Genomic DNA, 17,717 nt, shown 5'->3' with positions numbered 1-17,717 from the left:
ATTAAACACAAATTACTTCACACCCTTTACTCCTAAAAACACCACAACGAACACCTTAAATTAATTACACAATTACCATAATTAATAACCAATTAATTAATTATAATTAACAACCAATAATTAATTCATCAATTAGAAAAAAATTACTTCCCACTCTTTACACCTATAAACACCACAACACATGCCTACAACTAATTACCATAATTAATTACCAATTAATTAATTAAAATTAATAACAACCAATGATTTATTCATAAATTAAAAATAAATTACTTCCCACCCTTATCACCTATAAACACCCCAACACACTCTAAAACTAATTACACAACTACCATAATTAATTACCAATTAATTCATTAAAATTAATTAACAACCAATTATTAATTAATTAATAATAACATCTCAATTAAACAAATATTAATAAATACAAAATAATCAATACATTTAATATGATAAAATTACTTCCCACCCTATTCCCCTATAAACCCACAACCCGCTATGGAACTAAAAATGCAAAATTCATATAAAAAGAAAATAAATAACTACTAAAAATTTAACACATATCAAAAATACAAACTATTCTTATACAAAAAAATACATCACATACATATAAAATCTATACTAAAATACATAACATTATTAATAAACGATATTTTTAACAACTATGGTGCCGATTCCGATCCGCTAAAAAAAATTACCATACGACTCGTATCCGCATTTTTTTACTTACGAATCGTCCAAGTCCCATACAAACGGCGAAGTACGATTCATACGTGAAAAATCCATACGAATGACTTCGGTAAAAGTCTACGAGACATCCCCGGACAGTTTTACATATAAATCGTAAAACTGAAGTCCCAGCGCGCAAGTACGATCCGTACTGCCCTTCCGAAAATACAAGCACATGGAAAAGTCACCGTACGGATCGAACACCGTACCACTCGTATCCGGGTAAACTTGTGCCCGGGATACGAGTCGTACAGCCCCCCCCTTACCCCCCCATTATGTCTGCACCATACCCCCCCATGTCCGCATTCTACCCCAGCCCCGTACGTGTATGCACCTTACCCCACCACCGTACCCCAGCCCCCTACATGTACGCACCGTACCCCACCACCCTACCCCAGCCCCTTACTTGTACGCACCGTACCCCACCACCATCCCCCAGCCCCTTACTTGGACGCACCGTACCCCACCACCGTACCCCAGCCCTCTACATGTACACACCGTACCCCACCACCCTACCCCAGCCCCTTACTTGGACGCACCGTACCCCACCACCGTACCCCAGCCCCTTACTTGTACGCACCGTACCCCACCACCGTACCCCAGCCCCGTACTTGGACGCACCATACCCCGGCTCCCTACCCCAGCACCCTACTTGTATGCACCGTACCCCAACACCGTACACCGTACCCCAGCCCCGTACTTGGACGCACCGTACCCCACCACCGTACCCCAGCATCGCGTATGTACAACCGTACAACAACATTGCATATGTGAGCACTGTACAACAACATCGTGTATGTACGCACCTTACATACGCTAAAACGACTCGTACAGATCCAGGACACTGTAAAACAGCACAAGGAGGGTCAATTCGACTCGCACAACACCACAAAACACGTCTACAGTACAAAAAACATCTAAAAGACTGACCTGGCACATCCAAACAGGCAAACAGAGGCCCAAACTCACAACCACCTCTTATAACACACCCACCAAAAATTCAAACCCAGCCACAACCAAAAATGGACCAATAAAAAGGGCCCACTCTCACAAACCATGAGCCTTTGCAACAGACCCACTGCTGACAGACACCACACACAAACAACTGCACCCATACACCTTAACCTACACACCTTCACACAACCTCCTTCACACATACCCTCTCTACACATTCACACACACACCTACACATTCACACCCACACACCCACAACCATCCACACCCACACCCCACACCATGCCCACAGACAAGAATCCAAAGTTCACAAGGGAGGAGCTGGACATCCTTGTCAACGAAGTCATCAGAGTCGAGCCACAGCTCTTTGGAACATTGGTCAGACAGACCAGCATAGCAGAAAAATCACACCTGTGGCAGAGGATCGTCGATCGGGTGAATGCTGTTGCGCCCATTAGAAGGACCAGGAATGAATGCCAAGCCAGGTGGTACGATCTGCGGAGGGCAGTCAAGCGCAAAATGAACGAGGACTACGCCCAGAGTAACATCACAGGAGGTGGGCTGCCCCGCAGACTGTTACATTACCATCCCTGGGAGGAGAAGGTGGTGGCCCTGCTTCTGCCGGTGGGAGTACACGGAGTCGAAGGAGTTGCCGAGCCTGGTGAGTACACAAACAACTTACTTAACATGGGGGTAATGGCATCCACACCCCAACTACAACAAATGCACTCACCTACCCCCAAGCCCTCCCCGGACACAACCACACTCAAAAACAACGCTCACGCCACTAACATGTGTATGCCCCATTCACAAAGCAAGGCCATGCCATGTCCCAGCCTACACAAACCACAAACCCAAGACTGGATGTCCGGGATGCTGGGAGGGTGGGGATCACGAAACATATTGTACAACTCAGAAACAGACACCATTGCCCTCAGCCCATATGGCCCAGGTACATACCCATGCACCATGCACAATGCACAGGGACTGGCAAAGTACTGACAAGGTAGCTGACACTTGGCCCTGCTGTAGGCAGCACAAAGCCCTCCTGTGACAACTGCAAAATCTAACACAAACACAACCAGCTCAGATATCTAGGACAGGAACTCACACTCACTGACATGGCAGCATGTTCCATGGGGGGACAGATACATCACCTGGGAGATCCACTGCCAAATCACACTACACCCACCAGCAGGCACCTTCAATCAATCAACAATCGATCAGGGTACTTGTAAGGCGCGGTACGTACCTGTGAGGGTCTCAAGGCGCTGGGGGGGAGTCATCTGAAGGCAAGTAGGTCTTGGGTCAGTCGTAGGTGGGTTGGGAGGGTGTTCCAGGTCTTGGCGGCGGGGTAGGAGAAGGATCTCCCGCAGGCGGTCGTACGTTGGATGCGGGGGATAGCTGCGAGGGCGAGGCTGTACTCCTCGAGGGGGCGGAGGCTGCTACAACACCTGGCAGCAGCACAACATCTGTCCCCGCCTCCTCCATTCCCATCACCGCCCTCCCAGTTGCTCCGGTCCCTTCTGTCCGTGCAGGCCACCACCATGTCTCCTTCGTGCCAGGCACCGCACCCCCTGCCCCTGTCACCCCTGCTGCCCTCACTGCAGAGTCTGTGGACATTCAGCGGCAGTTGCAGGTTGGCCAGACATCGATGCTGAATGTCCTCCATGGCCACACCAGACTGCTGACACAGATGGTGTCGTTCATGGAGGGCATGTCAGCAGCGATGTCTGACCAAAGGATGCTGCTGAGGTCCATGGACTCTTCACTGACGGCAACAGTGAGTCTCCTGCAGCGCTTCATCCCCCCCCTACCCCAGCCCCATCCACACTTCCCACTCCCATGCCTGTCCCATGCACACCCAGACATTCCCAAGCACGCACCCCACCAGACACAGGCAGCACACCAACACGTAAGGGAAAGCACTCACCTCCTGGCACGCACACTCAGGGGGATAAAGGTACACCCACTGGGTCTGGGGCACACAGGCATACACACAGCCACAGTTTGAGTCCGCATGCCTCACTACCCAGTCCCTCCAAAGGCACTCCCCTTGGCTCCCATGCCACACAGTCAGACAAGGAGAGCTACTTGTCTGTGCTGGGCCTCAACCCCACTGGGTCACCAGCCCGCAAACGGGCAAGGCACTCCCCGGGTAGGGGAGTTGAGCCCCCCCATGTCCACCCCCTCCGCCAGTAGTGCTGCACCCCATCCCTCCGACCCCCCCCCTCCTTTGTGCCTGTGGTTTCTTCCGGTGCAGGGGATACTCTGGATGCCCTGGCAGAAGTGTGCAGCGCCGAGCTCACCTCCACCTTTGGCGCTGCCCCACCCCCTGTGGTGGAGGTGTCCGTCCCTGCACCCACCACACCTACCCTTACACCTCCTGTCCCTGCGGTGCCTGGTCCTTCCCCACATGATGCCCCCCCCCCAGTCGACGAAACTGAGGGTTCTAATGTGCAGGCAAGCTAGGGGAGACACGTGCCCATGTGTCCCCCCAAGGACTTCTATTCTGGACTGGCCATTGGCCTTTGTATATAGTGTTCTGGAAAAAATTATTATCTTATACTGATTAAAGCATTTTCTTTTTACTTTGAACACAATTGCATTTCAGGTATTGATGTTGGTGCTGATGCTCCAGGAGTTGGGGTTGTGGCAATGTGTTATGTTTCGGGCAAAGGTTCGAGTCTGATGGGCATGAGGTGGCCCATGGGATCTGCGTGCCATCACAAGGTCTCTGCAAAAGATCTTTGGTAGTGTGTGTAATTTCTTTTTGAGACATTGTACCAAGGAGTGTCCCTTCCTCCGTGGCACCTGACATCTTCCCTGCAGAGAGTTGCACAATTGTTGTGCTGACCTGTGTATACATTCCCTTTGTTGGTGACGGATCCCTTCAACTATGGCCATGCCTGCTCAGCAAGGTCTCCGGCTGCATCGTCTGTGCCATCCTTGCTAGTCACTGTACTTGTGTATTGAGTATGTTGACGTGCCTTCATGGAGAAATTCTCCCTTTTCCGCACTGTGCATGTGTGTTATCCCAGCCTAGCACACATATGGTACTTGTTCTGAAGGGTATTTGGGCACCTGACTCACAATTATGGGCATTGTATCTGTGGAAACTCCACCCTATTCCTTCCATGAGAGACAACATCTTGGTGGCTGTCCCAACACCTGTACATTCCTATCAGTCCTGGGATGAACGTGACAGTGTGTGTTCCCTTTGGCTCTCTTAGTTTAGTAGGCATTGACATGACTATACAGTCTTGCATTGACATGACTATACAGTCTTGTGGCATGATCTCAGTGTGTGTATTGTGCTGCATCCGCCAGGGGTGGGTATGCATGTGTCATTTGTCCTCACACCCACAAGTGGTGTGTCATGCAGTGGGGGAAAGACATCCATCCTCATGGGAGTGGGACACTGCGGTCAGTGATGTGTTGTTATGGCACTCTCAACATAGTCGAAAATTAGGGATGCGTACATACACCGATGGAGTTGTGGTCATCTGATAATGATGTACACACCCCCATGTCTCTGTCCACTGCTGGGAGTGATAAGCACCCACCCACATGTCTCTGTCCACTGCTGGGAGTGATAGGCACCCACCCCCATGTCTCTGTCCACTGCTGGGAGTGATAGGCACCCACCCCTCATATGTCTGGGCACTGCTGGGAGTGATATGCACCCACCCCTCATATGTCTGGGCACTGCTGGGAGTCCTCTGCACCCACCCCTCACATGTCTCTGTCCCAGCCGTGGTCGGTAGTAGGAGTTCCTGCAGGGCGGTGACGTGGGGAGGGGGAGGGGCAGGGTGGGGGGTAGTAAACTATGGATTACGGAGGTTTACAGGTAAGTAAACATATAAATTAATAAAACGAATTTCATTGCGTGCACTGCATCCCCAAATGCGATGCAGTGCACGCAACGAAATTTGTTTTATTAATTTATATGTTTACTTACCTGTAAACCTCCGTAATCCGTAGTTTACTACCCCCCACCCTGCCCCTCCCCCTCCCCATGTCACCGCCCTGCAGGAACTCCTACTACCGACCGCGGCTGCTCTGTCCACTCCTGGGAGTGATAGGCACCCACCCCTCACATGTCTGGGCACTGCTGGGAGTCCTCTGCACCCACCCCTCATATGTCTGGGCACTGCTGGGAGTCCTCTGCACCCACCCCTCATATGTCTGGGCACTGCTGGGAGTCCTCTGCACCTACACCTCACATGTCTCTGTCCACTGCTGGTATTCCTCTGCACCCACACCTCACATGTCTTTGTCCACTGCTGGGAATCCTAGGCAGCCACCCACCCACCCACCCGCACCCTTGGTGCTTTACACTGCTGTCCTGGGCATACACACACCCCAATATACTGGTTATATGCTGCACCAGGCCCTAAGCCAACATTTGTAGCGTGTGTACGCCTTGTATCACAAATGTACTGGTGCCCTAGGGGTACGGGTGATGCGGTCCATACCCCTGCATTCATGGGTTGGGTACGGCCCTTACAACGCGTACCCCTACATCACCACTACAATGGCGGTACGGACCGTACCCACGCTCTGAGTCTGAGTGTACGGTCCGTACCACCATTGTAGTGGTGATGTAGGGGTACGCGTGGTACGGACCGTACCCACCCCCTCAGAGTGTGGGTACGGTCCGTACCACCATTGTAGTGGTGATGTAGCGGTGCGCGTGGTGCGGACCGTACCCACGCCCTCAGAGCGTGGGTACGGTCTGTACCACCATTGTAGTGGTGATGTAGGGGTACGCGTGGTACGGACCGTACCCATGCCCTCAGAGCGTGGGTACGGTCCGTACCACCATTGTAGTGGTGATGTGGGGGTACGCATGGTACGGACCGTACCCACGCCCTCAGAGCGTGGGTACGGTCCATCCCACCATTGTAGTGGTGATGTAGGGGTACGCACCGTACCCACGCCCTCAGAGCGTGGGTACGCTCCATACCACCATTGTAGTGGTGATGTAGGGGTACGCGTGGTGCGGACCGTACCCACGCCCTCAGAGCGTGGGTACGGTCTGTACCACCATTGTAGTAGTGATGTAGGGGTACGCGTGGTACGGACCGTACCCATGCCCTCAGAGCGTGGGTACGGTCCGTACCACCATTGTAGTGGTGATGTGGGGGTACGCATGGTACGGACCGTACCCACGCCCTCAGAGCGTGGGTACGGTCCATCCCACCATTGTAGTGGTGATGTAGGGGTACGTGTGGTACAGACCGTACCCATGCCCTCAGAGCGTGGGTACGGTCCGTACCACGCATACTCCTACATCACCACTACAATGGTGGGACGGACCGTACCCACGCTCTGAGGGCATGGGTACGGTCCGTACCACGCTTACCCCTACATCACCACTACAATGATGGAACGGACCGTACCCACACCCTCAGAGCGTGGGTACGGTCCGTCCCACCATTGTAGTGGTGACGGGTACGCGTCCACGTCCACTTCCGTTGTTGCGGTACGCAGGGATTGGTGGACACGCCCCCCGAAGTGACCAGACCCTGGAGGTAATGTATGTACAGAATATAGTATTTTTTCCATTGGGTAGGGGTTATGTTTCCTGCCCCTCGCACCCCCTTTGCCCCTGGGTGTTGTTCTGACCTTCTGCGGCGTGCGCAGCGGTTTCGGTGCACCAGGTCGTAGGCTAGGAGGGCCGGGATGACACGTAGGATGGGGTCCATGGCTGTCCGTCGCGTACCGGTGCTCCTTCTTTGCGTCGTCCTCAATTTCCCGGGAGAAAAAATGAGCCGTGCGGAGTGACGTAGGCACGAATCGTACTTGCTGGTCCGTAAAACCCTGCCTGACTCCGTCCGAACGTCACGTACGCGATGTCCCGGATCAGAATTGTGGGTATTTTTTAGCCGCACGTCATTTTTTTCGCTCCGTACAACCACTCGTGCCCGGGTTTTACAGGATCGGAATCGGCACCTATATTTTTGCAAACCATATTAAACACTTCGATATTTTTAAAATCAATATTATTTACCTTATGACGATATTCTTGACCACGAAATTCTTGCTATGAATATTTCTGAATCACAATATTAATGACTCGATATTTGTGCAACTCGATATTTTTTAATCGATATTCTGTCTCTGCACCCCTTATCATTAGTTAGCTTCATCTCACTCTCATTGCTATGCCTCTCTTTGATCAGCGTGTCCTGGCTTCACATACTCTTCATGTGTTTGTCCCTCTCCTGGGAAAACGGCACCAGTACTACTTCCTTGCCCAGTGTCTTTCCACTGCTTGCACTTTGGGAGCTACTTTTTTATTTTAGTTACAGCACTCCATAAGATTGCTTCTGTTTGCTCACATTTTTGCTGCTTTTACCTCCCTCCCTCGCTCCCTCCTAGTATTGTTTTGCTTTGCTTTGCTTTGCCTCCACCCTCCTTGACCACCCTCTTTGTTGCTTTGCCCCTTTTCACCCTGCCCACCATCCATGTTGCTTTCCCTTATTCTCCCTGGCCACTGTCCATATTGCTTTGTCCTCACCCTCCTTTCCTGCCGTCCGTTTTGCTTTGCCCCTACCCTCTCTGCCCGCAGTCCCGGTTGGTTTGTTCCCACATGTCTTTGTTGGTGCCATTACTTGCCGTAAAAAGCTATATGATGCATTATATTTACTGCTGCGTCCGCCTTGAAGAAAGTTGGACATCTTTTTTTTTTTCAAATGAGATTTTTCAAGACACGTCCAGGCAAAGGAACATGATTTTCAGGGAACTTTGACAAAGTGAAAAGCTTTTGCATAGGCGAGATCTAGTAGCTTTGTCAATGCTAGTTTATATAAGGAAAATCATGTTATCCAGGATACATGTCTACCACTTAGAAACAATGTCCATGTCCACTGTGCAAAAATTAAGTATTGGTGTAGTTCATTTGTTACTTTTCCGAACTGGCTGTAAAATCTATGATTGCTTTGCCAATATATTTGAAAATAGTGCTGTTTTATACTGTTTTTTAGGTTTCACCTAGGCAGCGGATGCGCCGTATTTTTGAGACATTTTGTTTACGATCAGTGAGCTTACAGTTTGCCCATTGCTTACTATTGGTTGGCTTCATTGTTACTCTCCTTTTCCTGCTTCTGTGTTATCAGCGCATTATGGCTTGACTTCATTTTTGTTTCATTAACCTTCTATGGAACATGACCCAAGTACTTGTGTCCTTCCATTGCTTCTCTTCTGGGAGCTACTTTTTTTTTATCTTCAAACAGTCCTTGTGGGTGTACATTTTTCATTTACACTTCCCCACGTCCTAAGTTTTGTCTTTTTTCAACATTGCCTGTTTATTTCTTTATCTGCAAGCAGTCCCTGCTAGTGCACATTTTTTTCACACTCGTCCAAGTCCTGACTTTTTTTCAACATTGCCGATGTATTTCTTTATACCTGTTTATTTCTTTATCTTCGAACAGTCCTTGCGAATGCACTATTTTCTTTTGCACTCGCCTGTATCCTAAGTTTTATCTTTTTTCAATTTTCATTTGTAGTGTTAGTTACTTTTATGTACTTGCCAGATTCTTTTCACAGAGGAAGTTTTAATTAGTTCGCAGGAAATATTCACTGCTAGTGCCTGCTTTGTGTTTTCAACCACACACGTTTATAGGATTATGTTTAGTTTGCACATTGCATCTTTATGTTACAATGACAATTTCCTTTATTTATTTTTTACCCATACCTTTCCAATCAGTATGTGTACCTATGTTGTATTGTTTTAAACAAATTATGCCCGTATATGTACACTTTGATTTTGTTGCTTTTGATATATGTTTCTTTATGTCTTTGCTTCCAAGTTCCATTGTGAGCACAGGAAACATTGAAACATTTGCATCCTAACATTTAAATGTTATGCAAGTGATTAAAATCAATGTCACACCATAAATTACTATGATAACAACAAACCTTACAACAGAAACCTTTGGTGGGGTTTGGGAAAGGCAAAGCAAAGATCTCTTCTGTAAAGTACACATGCTCTTAATTCATGCGAGCAATGACTTGCCTTATGTCATGGTTGTTCATCATTTGCCCCCAAGCACAATTTAAAAAGTAGAATTCAGAAATTACAAAATATGCTCCCCCTGCTCCTTTGATTTTCTGTGACATGTGAGAGGCCAGTTATGGGGTTTTATGCAAAGGCAAGTTAAATGATTTGCCTAAAATCACAGGAGCTTTTGGCAACGCAGGGACTCAAACCTGATTTCCCAGCTCAAAAGTCACCAATTCTGCCCATAACTATACTCATAGCAATGCTAAAGGTGGGCCTGCAATTTCCATACTAATTTACAGCTAAGGAAGGATTTTGTCTTTTTTATTTAAAAATTTCACATTCCAATTGCAAAGAAAACTGCGAAAGGATGAAAGAAGGTTCATCCATACGAGTTAGATACTTACATTGTCAAGCTTGCTTTTTTTTTGGTCTGGCTTGATAGCGCAGCTCTCACCAGACAGTTATGTCAGCATTACTCGTGGGATTCTTTGGTTCTGCTCACATGTTGGGAGCCAGAAGTACCTGTTTTGACTGGGCAGAGGTTGTGTTCTTCCAAGAGCTTGCCCTCCACACTTCTGTGATAATTTTGTTTATTTACCCAGCATCCTGAGATTGAAGTTTCAGGGGATCACAGGGGGTCACACTTGACATTGTAATGCTATCAACGTGTCTTAGATAACAAGATCATTTATGTTGTTGTTCTCTGGCAGGAGCACAGTTGGGAGGAGGTCAATCATTAACCTGCATGGATTTTTAGTTCTGGCTTGACAGTGCAACTGTCACCTAACCTTTAAACCTACACCAGTATTATCCTACAGTTCTTTACGTCCACACGAATACAAATACATATTAATTTCACTGGGTATTTATTTGTAATTCTTTAAATTGCCATCAAACATTCGTGTAAAGCCAGACCTATTGTCATTGCCAATGCTTGTTTGTTCTTAATGTAAATAAAACTAAAGCAAACGCTTGGTTTTTTTCGATTCATCTGATATTGAAATAAACTCTCTCACATATACCTGCTCACATACAAGCAAGCTAAACAAATGCATACACAACCTACATCATTAACTACAAACACCACCCTACCAACACCATCCTAACACCAACAACAAAAAATGCCACCCTAACGCCACTACCATATCACAAACCTACCAACACCACTATAACATTACCCTATCACCCGAACACCACCCTACCCACCAACACCGTTACCACCACCACAGCCCTAACCAATGCCACCACCCTAAACGCCACCACACTAAACACCACCACCCTAACCACTATCACCTCCCAACCATTACCAACCTAACCACCACCACTTTCAATATCAACAACCTCACCAATAGCACCTTTACACCCCACCACCTTCCTCACTACCCACAACCTACTCCCTAACCACCACCACCACACTAAACAACACTAACATCCTTACCACCACCACGTTCACCGCCACCACCCACAACATCAACACCCTACCACAAACCGTCCACCACCAGCCATAACCACCAAAACCACTCTCAACACCACCAACATGATCAACATCACCACCTAACCACCATCAAAAATGTAAACACCCTCCCACCCCAAACACCGCTACACTACCCTGCCACCACCCTAACCCCTACTAACAACACAATAAACACTGACATCAACATAACCACCACCACCCATACAGACATTACCAACCTAAATCTCACTGGCATACCCCAACACAAACTTCTAACCACAACTCTACTAAAAACCACCACACTTATAGCCACCACCTCCCTACCCTAACCACCCCCACTCTCTAACCATCACTACTATCCTACCCACAACCCACCTAACTACCACCAACATCCTACACACCACCAACCCAAAGACCACCCTAACCATCACCACCCTAACCACTGTCACCAGTTTCACCAACAACACCTCCACCACCCACAATGCCCTCACCACTACCACACTCAGCACCACCACACCCATCATAATCACCCTACCATCAGCCCCACGACCTTTTCACTCAACATAGAAAGCAATTACTGTAGAAGCTCCTCGTTTTTAACAACCATTTTCAAATCATTACTGTTAGACCTGGCACATTGGCGTGAGTCTCCCTTCCACTTTTTGTCGCTGTGCCTCATGTGTTTTTGCTGGTGTTAGCTGCTCAGAGCACTGTGCCACTGCCAACCAGTGCCACAGTGCAAGTGCTCCCTATTTAAAATGTATATGTTGGTTGGATTCCATGATTGGCTTATTTGATTTACTGTCAGACCCCAGTAAAGTGCACCAAGAGTGCCCAGGGCTTGTAAATACAAATGCTGCTGGTGGGCTTGCAGCACTGGTTGTGCCACCCACAGAAGCGGCCTAGTAAAATGTGTCTAAGGTCTGCCATTGCAGAACCTGCGTGCAGTCTGGTACTGTCATGCTGACTGGGCAAGTGCACCCACTTCCCAGTCACTAAACCTTCCCTTAACTTCATATTAGTCACCCCTATGGTAGGCCCAAGGGCAGGGTGCATTGTAAGCATAAGGTAGGACAAGCCCTGATGTGTGTGGCCTGTCCTAATAGTGAATTACAGCCATTTTCGTTTTTCACTATTGCAAGGCTACCTGTTCCCATAGGCCAGAATGGGCTGTTAGAATTGTTACATCCTTTGATCCTAACAGACCCAGGGAACATGGTAAAAATTCGAGTTTAGTATGCCTGAACTCAGAATAATAAAATACATCTTTTAGTAAAGGTTATTTTAATATTCTGTGTTTGCAAATACCACTTTTACAAAGTTGGTATTTGCTTGCCTAACCATTTCAGCCCGCCTCTGCTATGATGTGTATCTGCCTGTCTGGTTTGTGTGAGTGACAAGGCTGGGGAAACCCAGAGGGGCAGGGCTAGGTAGCCTGGTGGTGAATAGAGAGATTGACATCCAGATGGGTGGGAGGAGTGCACCTGGACTCTGAATAGGGCTGTGCTCTGCCACCACAATGCTGGCTCCGCCTCCTGTGGAGCGGCTGATGTCTCTGCCCTGCACCCTGAATAGAAAGTCAGAGTCATGTCCACAAAGTGCTCAGGAACTGGTTTGGACTGGGCAAAGGCCCCTCTACCCCAGAGGAACAAAGGAATTAGGGGTATAAGTATTGGGACCCTGCTCCCAAGAAATTAGATCCTGCTTGACAAGAAGAACCTCTGCCTGAGGAGAAGGAACTGGGAAAGCTGTAAGGAGGACTACTGTCCCTGACCTGGGGGATTGGCCTGCAGTGGTTGCCTTGCTGCTGAAGGAGAGGAGAAAGACTACAAAGACTTTATTTCAACTTATGCTTAAAAAGATCTCCAAGGGCTTGGAATAGAGCTTGCCTCCTGCTGAAGTCTCAGGAACAACGGACTTCACCCCCCAGCTCCCCAAAGTTATTTGGAAGTGCCTGCTGCTGTTGTTGGGCCTTCTGAGGGACTGCGTGTCGCAAGGAGCTGGAAGCACGACTCAAGGAGGAGAAGCGTGCCGCCGTCGGAGCTGTTGTCGTCGCATCTCGTAAAGTGTGTCACCGCTGCAGCATCGCATCGAGCGGAAGCGTCTCGCATCATCCAGGAAGTGTCTCGCAACGCCGAAGAAGCGTGTTGCCATCGCAGCCATCGTAGCTGACGCATCGCACCACATCAAGAGAAGAGTCTCGCATCAAGGAAGAAGCGTGTCACCATCGCAGCCATCGTAGCTGTCGCATTGCACCGCATCAAGAAAAGGGCCTCGCATCCACGGAGAAGCGTGCCGCCGTCGGAGCTGCTGTCGTCGCATCGCGTAAAGGGGTGTCGCCGCTGCAACATCGCATCGAGGGGAAGCGTCTCGCAGAACGTCGGAGAAGAGTGCTGCTGCCAAGGCCGCTGTTGTCGCATCGCGTAAAGCATGACGCCGCTGTAGCTGACGCATTGAGTCGAGTCTTCTCGCAACATCGGAGAAGCGTAACGCATCTGGAAGTTCTTCACGTCTTTATTTCTTTGCACAAAAAACGTCATCGCCTCAGCATCGTTGCAACACTTTCATTGCCCTGCGTGTCGCATCTAAAAGGTACATTGACTTAAAGTGTCGCATTTAAGAACTAAAGAGAACTAAGCAAAATTCTACCATCTAAAGTCACAGTATTGTGTATTTTTGTCGTTTAATGGTCTTGTGGTAACTCTATATAAAGAATACTTTTTTTATATATAAAACCTGTGTGGTGTCCATTTGTAGTGTTGTCACTTGGTTACTGTATGTGTTCACAAATGCTTAACCTATAACGCTCTGAGATAAGCCTTGTCTGCTCGCGCCAAGCTACCTAGAGGGTGAGCAGGGGTTATTTTAGGAGTGTAACCACTGACCCTGATTAGAGGAAAGGTTCCCTGCTTGTCACAAGTACCTACCTGTGCCAACCAGAGAACCCGGATTCTAACAATTACTTAATGTTTTCACGGAAAGTTAGGGGCCTACATTTACATTTGTTTACTCTCCAGTAACGTGTTCCCACCAGAAACTATATACACATTGTCTATAGCTTTCTTTCAACCTGTCGGCCCAATCTACAGGAATCAATATGTTAACATTAAGAAAGAAGTCTATGGTAGATGGTGCTGCAAACCCTAGGGCGACTGCTCGAAGGGCGGGCAGATTCACATTGGCATAAAGTTCATATTTGAATGGATTTTTCATTTGAATTGCTATGTAATGGAAATAAGAAAACACAATATTCATCGCATTATGTGGCATGCTTTTAATAAAGCAACCTACAAACGCACTCGGTGCTGCTTTGAAGACTGGTTGTGTGAGATTCCCTTCCTCTTCTTGTGTTTGACCCTCCCCTGGAACATGTCCTCATTTACTGGGGTTCTTGCACTACTTATGTTTTGGGCACCCCTTTTTAGGTCTCAACTGAGCCATGGCATGCACTAGCGCTTGTCAAACAGTTCATATACTTGCAGAACCTCCATTGAATGGAAAAAAACGATTCAAAAAGTCAAGTTCAAGTTTCACATTTTACATATCTATGTATGAACTCTTCATTACCCCCATTAAATGACAAAAAAGAATCATGAGTGAACAGTGGTATTTCTGTAAGGAGAAACATTCTGTGAAAATATATGAAAACATTAATGAAACTAATATTTATTTTGAAAAACATGTCCATGGAACGGTCAAGAATTAAATATTTTGTGGATAGTAAGTGGTTTTTGCTAAGTGGGAACATCAAGCAATAATGCTTTAGACATTTGAGACCTAGTACCAGTAAATGTGACTGCTTACTACAAATCTACATTTATTTGTAAACACATTATTTCCATTAAAGCTTATATTTTAATTCTGCACATTATTAGAAACAGTGTTTATTTTTTAAATTATTAAAATACCTTCTCACTGCTTCTCTCAGACCCTCCCTCCCATTGTCTATGTTGCCCCCACTACCTGATATAAAAAAGCACTATAAGTCAGCTAGTATTGACCCCTCATATTGCTTTTTTAACTCACCCATTCAGACCCTTCATCCTTTCTTGATTCACAAAATAATTGCGGAATAGGCTAAGGAGCGCAATGAACGCAATATTTACCATTTTGGCAGCAAAAGAAAGGTCTCCCGGCAGACAGCAAAAATGTGGTGACTTCTAATTGGCTGCACACACACACGTCACTACATGCTGCTGTACAGCCGTAATAACTGCTTCCTTCTGCCGCATTACAGTGATCGCATAGTGGGAGCTGATTACCCTCTAAACTATGTATACTTTAAATAAGTCGCAGTGTTCCTATTAAAGGTAGGTCGGAGAGTTACAGGGGCTACTTTTGTGCTTATAGTGATAGTGGCTAATAAATACGAGGCAAAGGGTTGAACTGTAATACTATTGCTGGCCCAGTATTAGATGCATAGTCAATAGAAAAGTATTTTTATTTCTGTCCCTAACTCCGCTTCCTTTGCCGAGTAGCAAAAAACGTCTAGTGACATCTGTGGGAATTACCGGGAGGCATATATCTTACAGTTCTCCCGCTCTATTTACAGTCATAGAAGCTCTTCTGGAACCTCCACCGGCTTCGTTGTCAAAGAATACCTCAATAGCAGCAAAGATCGAGCAAGCTGCTTCTGCACACAGTCTCCTCTATGACAGTGCCTCCTACGCACACCTTGACACACCTCAATCTCTCCTTCATACTTTTGGCACTGTGTAAGAAAAGCATGTCCCTCTTTTTAGTTGGACTGTGTCATTTACTATTTACCTCTAGTGCAGGCATTTCTAGGTAAGTGCTAGATCAAAGAAGTGTCAAAACATGATAGGAATATAGAAGTAGGGAGATTTGTGTCAATTTCATATTCTAGTAAGCATCTCAGAAATCCTCGTTTGAATATTATGCCCTCACCAGAAGGTAAATCTACACCAGTCATTAAAATGTTAGTGTTGTCTGAATGGATGTTGGTAGACTGCACTATTAAAATTCCAAAACCTAGCTCCACGCACACATCTTTAAATGTACAATGGATGTCTCCATTCAGGGGCGGCTCCTCCGTTATAGGGGAGGAGTGTCGCCCCACTGCTGTAACCAGCAGACGCACTTAAGATAGAATAAGGATAAAGCAGTTAATAAATCTGCTTTATAATCATTTTATCTTGCTACGGAACTGCCGCCGAGTCTTGAGGAGTGCACTCAATTTGATTTCTTGTTTGATTTGTTAAAATCATTACAATTCCCCACACTATTTACATAAAAATCATGATAAAAATTACAAAAGAGTATAAAAAGTACAATTATGATACGTTAAATACATTTACAGTAATTCCTACTCGCAAAAACATTCTGATCGATGTCTGCATAGTGGCTATATTACACTCCGGTGCCCTAGTGCTAATAGCGTTGATTGACTTTACTGTCTATTTCAGCTGGTAAAGGGGCGTAGCTTGCTATCCACTTAATTATTGTGATGGATTGACTATGAAAAAATGACTACAATCCAGATTGCACACCGTCAGCGAGATATAAAAGTTTTCGGACCATTGTCATATATTTGACACCCCAGCAGGCCAAGATGATGGACGTGCCCTCCAGCCATCTTATTACCGCTTGCCTGCCCGAGCGAATTTCCAAGGCGTTAAAAATAAGTTTTAAGTACTGTCTCCTTTCAGGCACAACTGCTGGACAGGCACATAGTAAGTGGATTAGCGATTCAAATTTATAACCACATAGTCGGCAGTTCTCAGATAAAAAGGGCATTTTCCAAGTTGGATACTGGTCTTTTGAATCATGCACACCCATTCTGAAGTTTGTAAAACTCTTTTTTAGCTGCTGGCTGAAGTGAGCAGATAAATATGCTTGAGGCCTTAAGATTTTGTATGAGTTAATAACTGTCCACCCATGCCGGCGCTTGCCGAGTTCTTTTTTATCTGCCAGCAGAGATTTCCTTTTTGCTGATGCGTTTGCAGCTTTGCTGAAACTTCCTTTATCAGCCCCGTTTTCCCATGCAGTTTGTAATTCCAGCTCGTCCAAGGATATTTTCAGGAAGCTGCCCCATGACATCGGTGTTTCGAAGTTCATCTGATCCCTAATTTCATCCCAACATAATCTATTCATAGAGTCAGGTGCAGCGGAGCGAAATTTGTGACACAATTTGACAAAACCGCTCATTCCTCTGAATTTTTGGTGCTGAAGGCCAAATTCCAGACGGACCTGAGCCGGAGATGCAGATTTTGGCAATGCAAAAACGGCCTTGTAAATCCTTAACAGTAGCTCATTTAGCATATTAGCTTCCTTACCACACCAGGTGGCTAGACCATACGACAGGCTAGGAAAGATTTGTGCGGCCATTATTTTCAGCAAATGCGTATAATTCGGGCAGTCGATTTTTTTGCGTAGAAGCTTGTACGAATAAATTATTGAATGGGCTTTAGCTTTGAGGGCCAATTTATGATCTTTGTAAGAGGCATTTTGCCCTATTGTTACGCCAAGATATTTATAGGAATGCTGTTCTTCCACTGCTGCCCCGTTAGCCGACCATTTAAATTTTGCTTTTTTATGATCCACTAGTCG

The sequence above is a fragment of the Triturus cristatus genome, chromosome 1_2, assembly GCF_964204655.1.
Source record: "Triturus cristatus chromosome 1_2, aTriCri1.1, whole genome shotgun sequence".
NCBI classification, from domain to species: domain Eukaryota; kingdom Metazoa; phylum Chordata; class Amphibia; order Caudata; family Salamandridae; genus Triturus; species Triturus cristatus.
The sequence above is the reverse complement of the archived record's forward strand: the minus strand, read 5'-3'. Positions refer to the sequence as shown.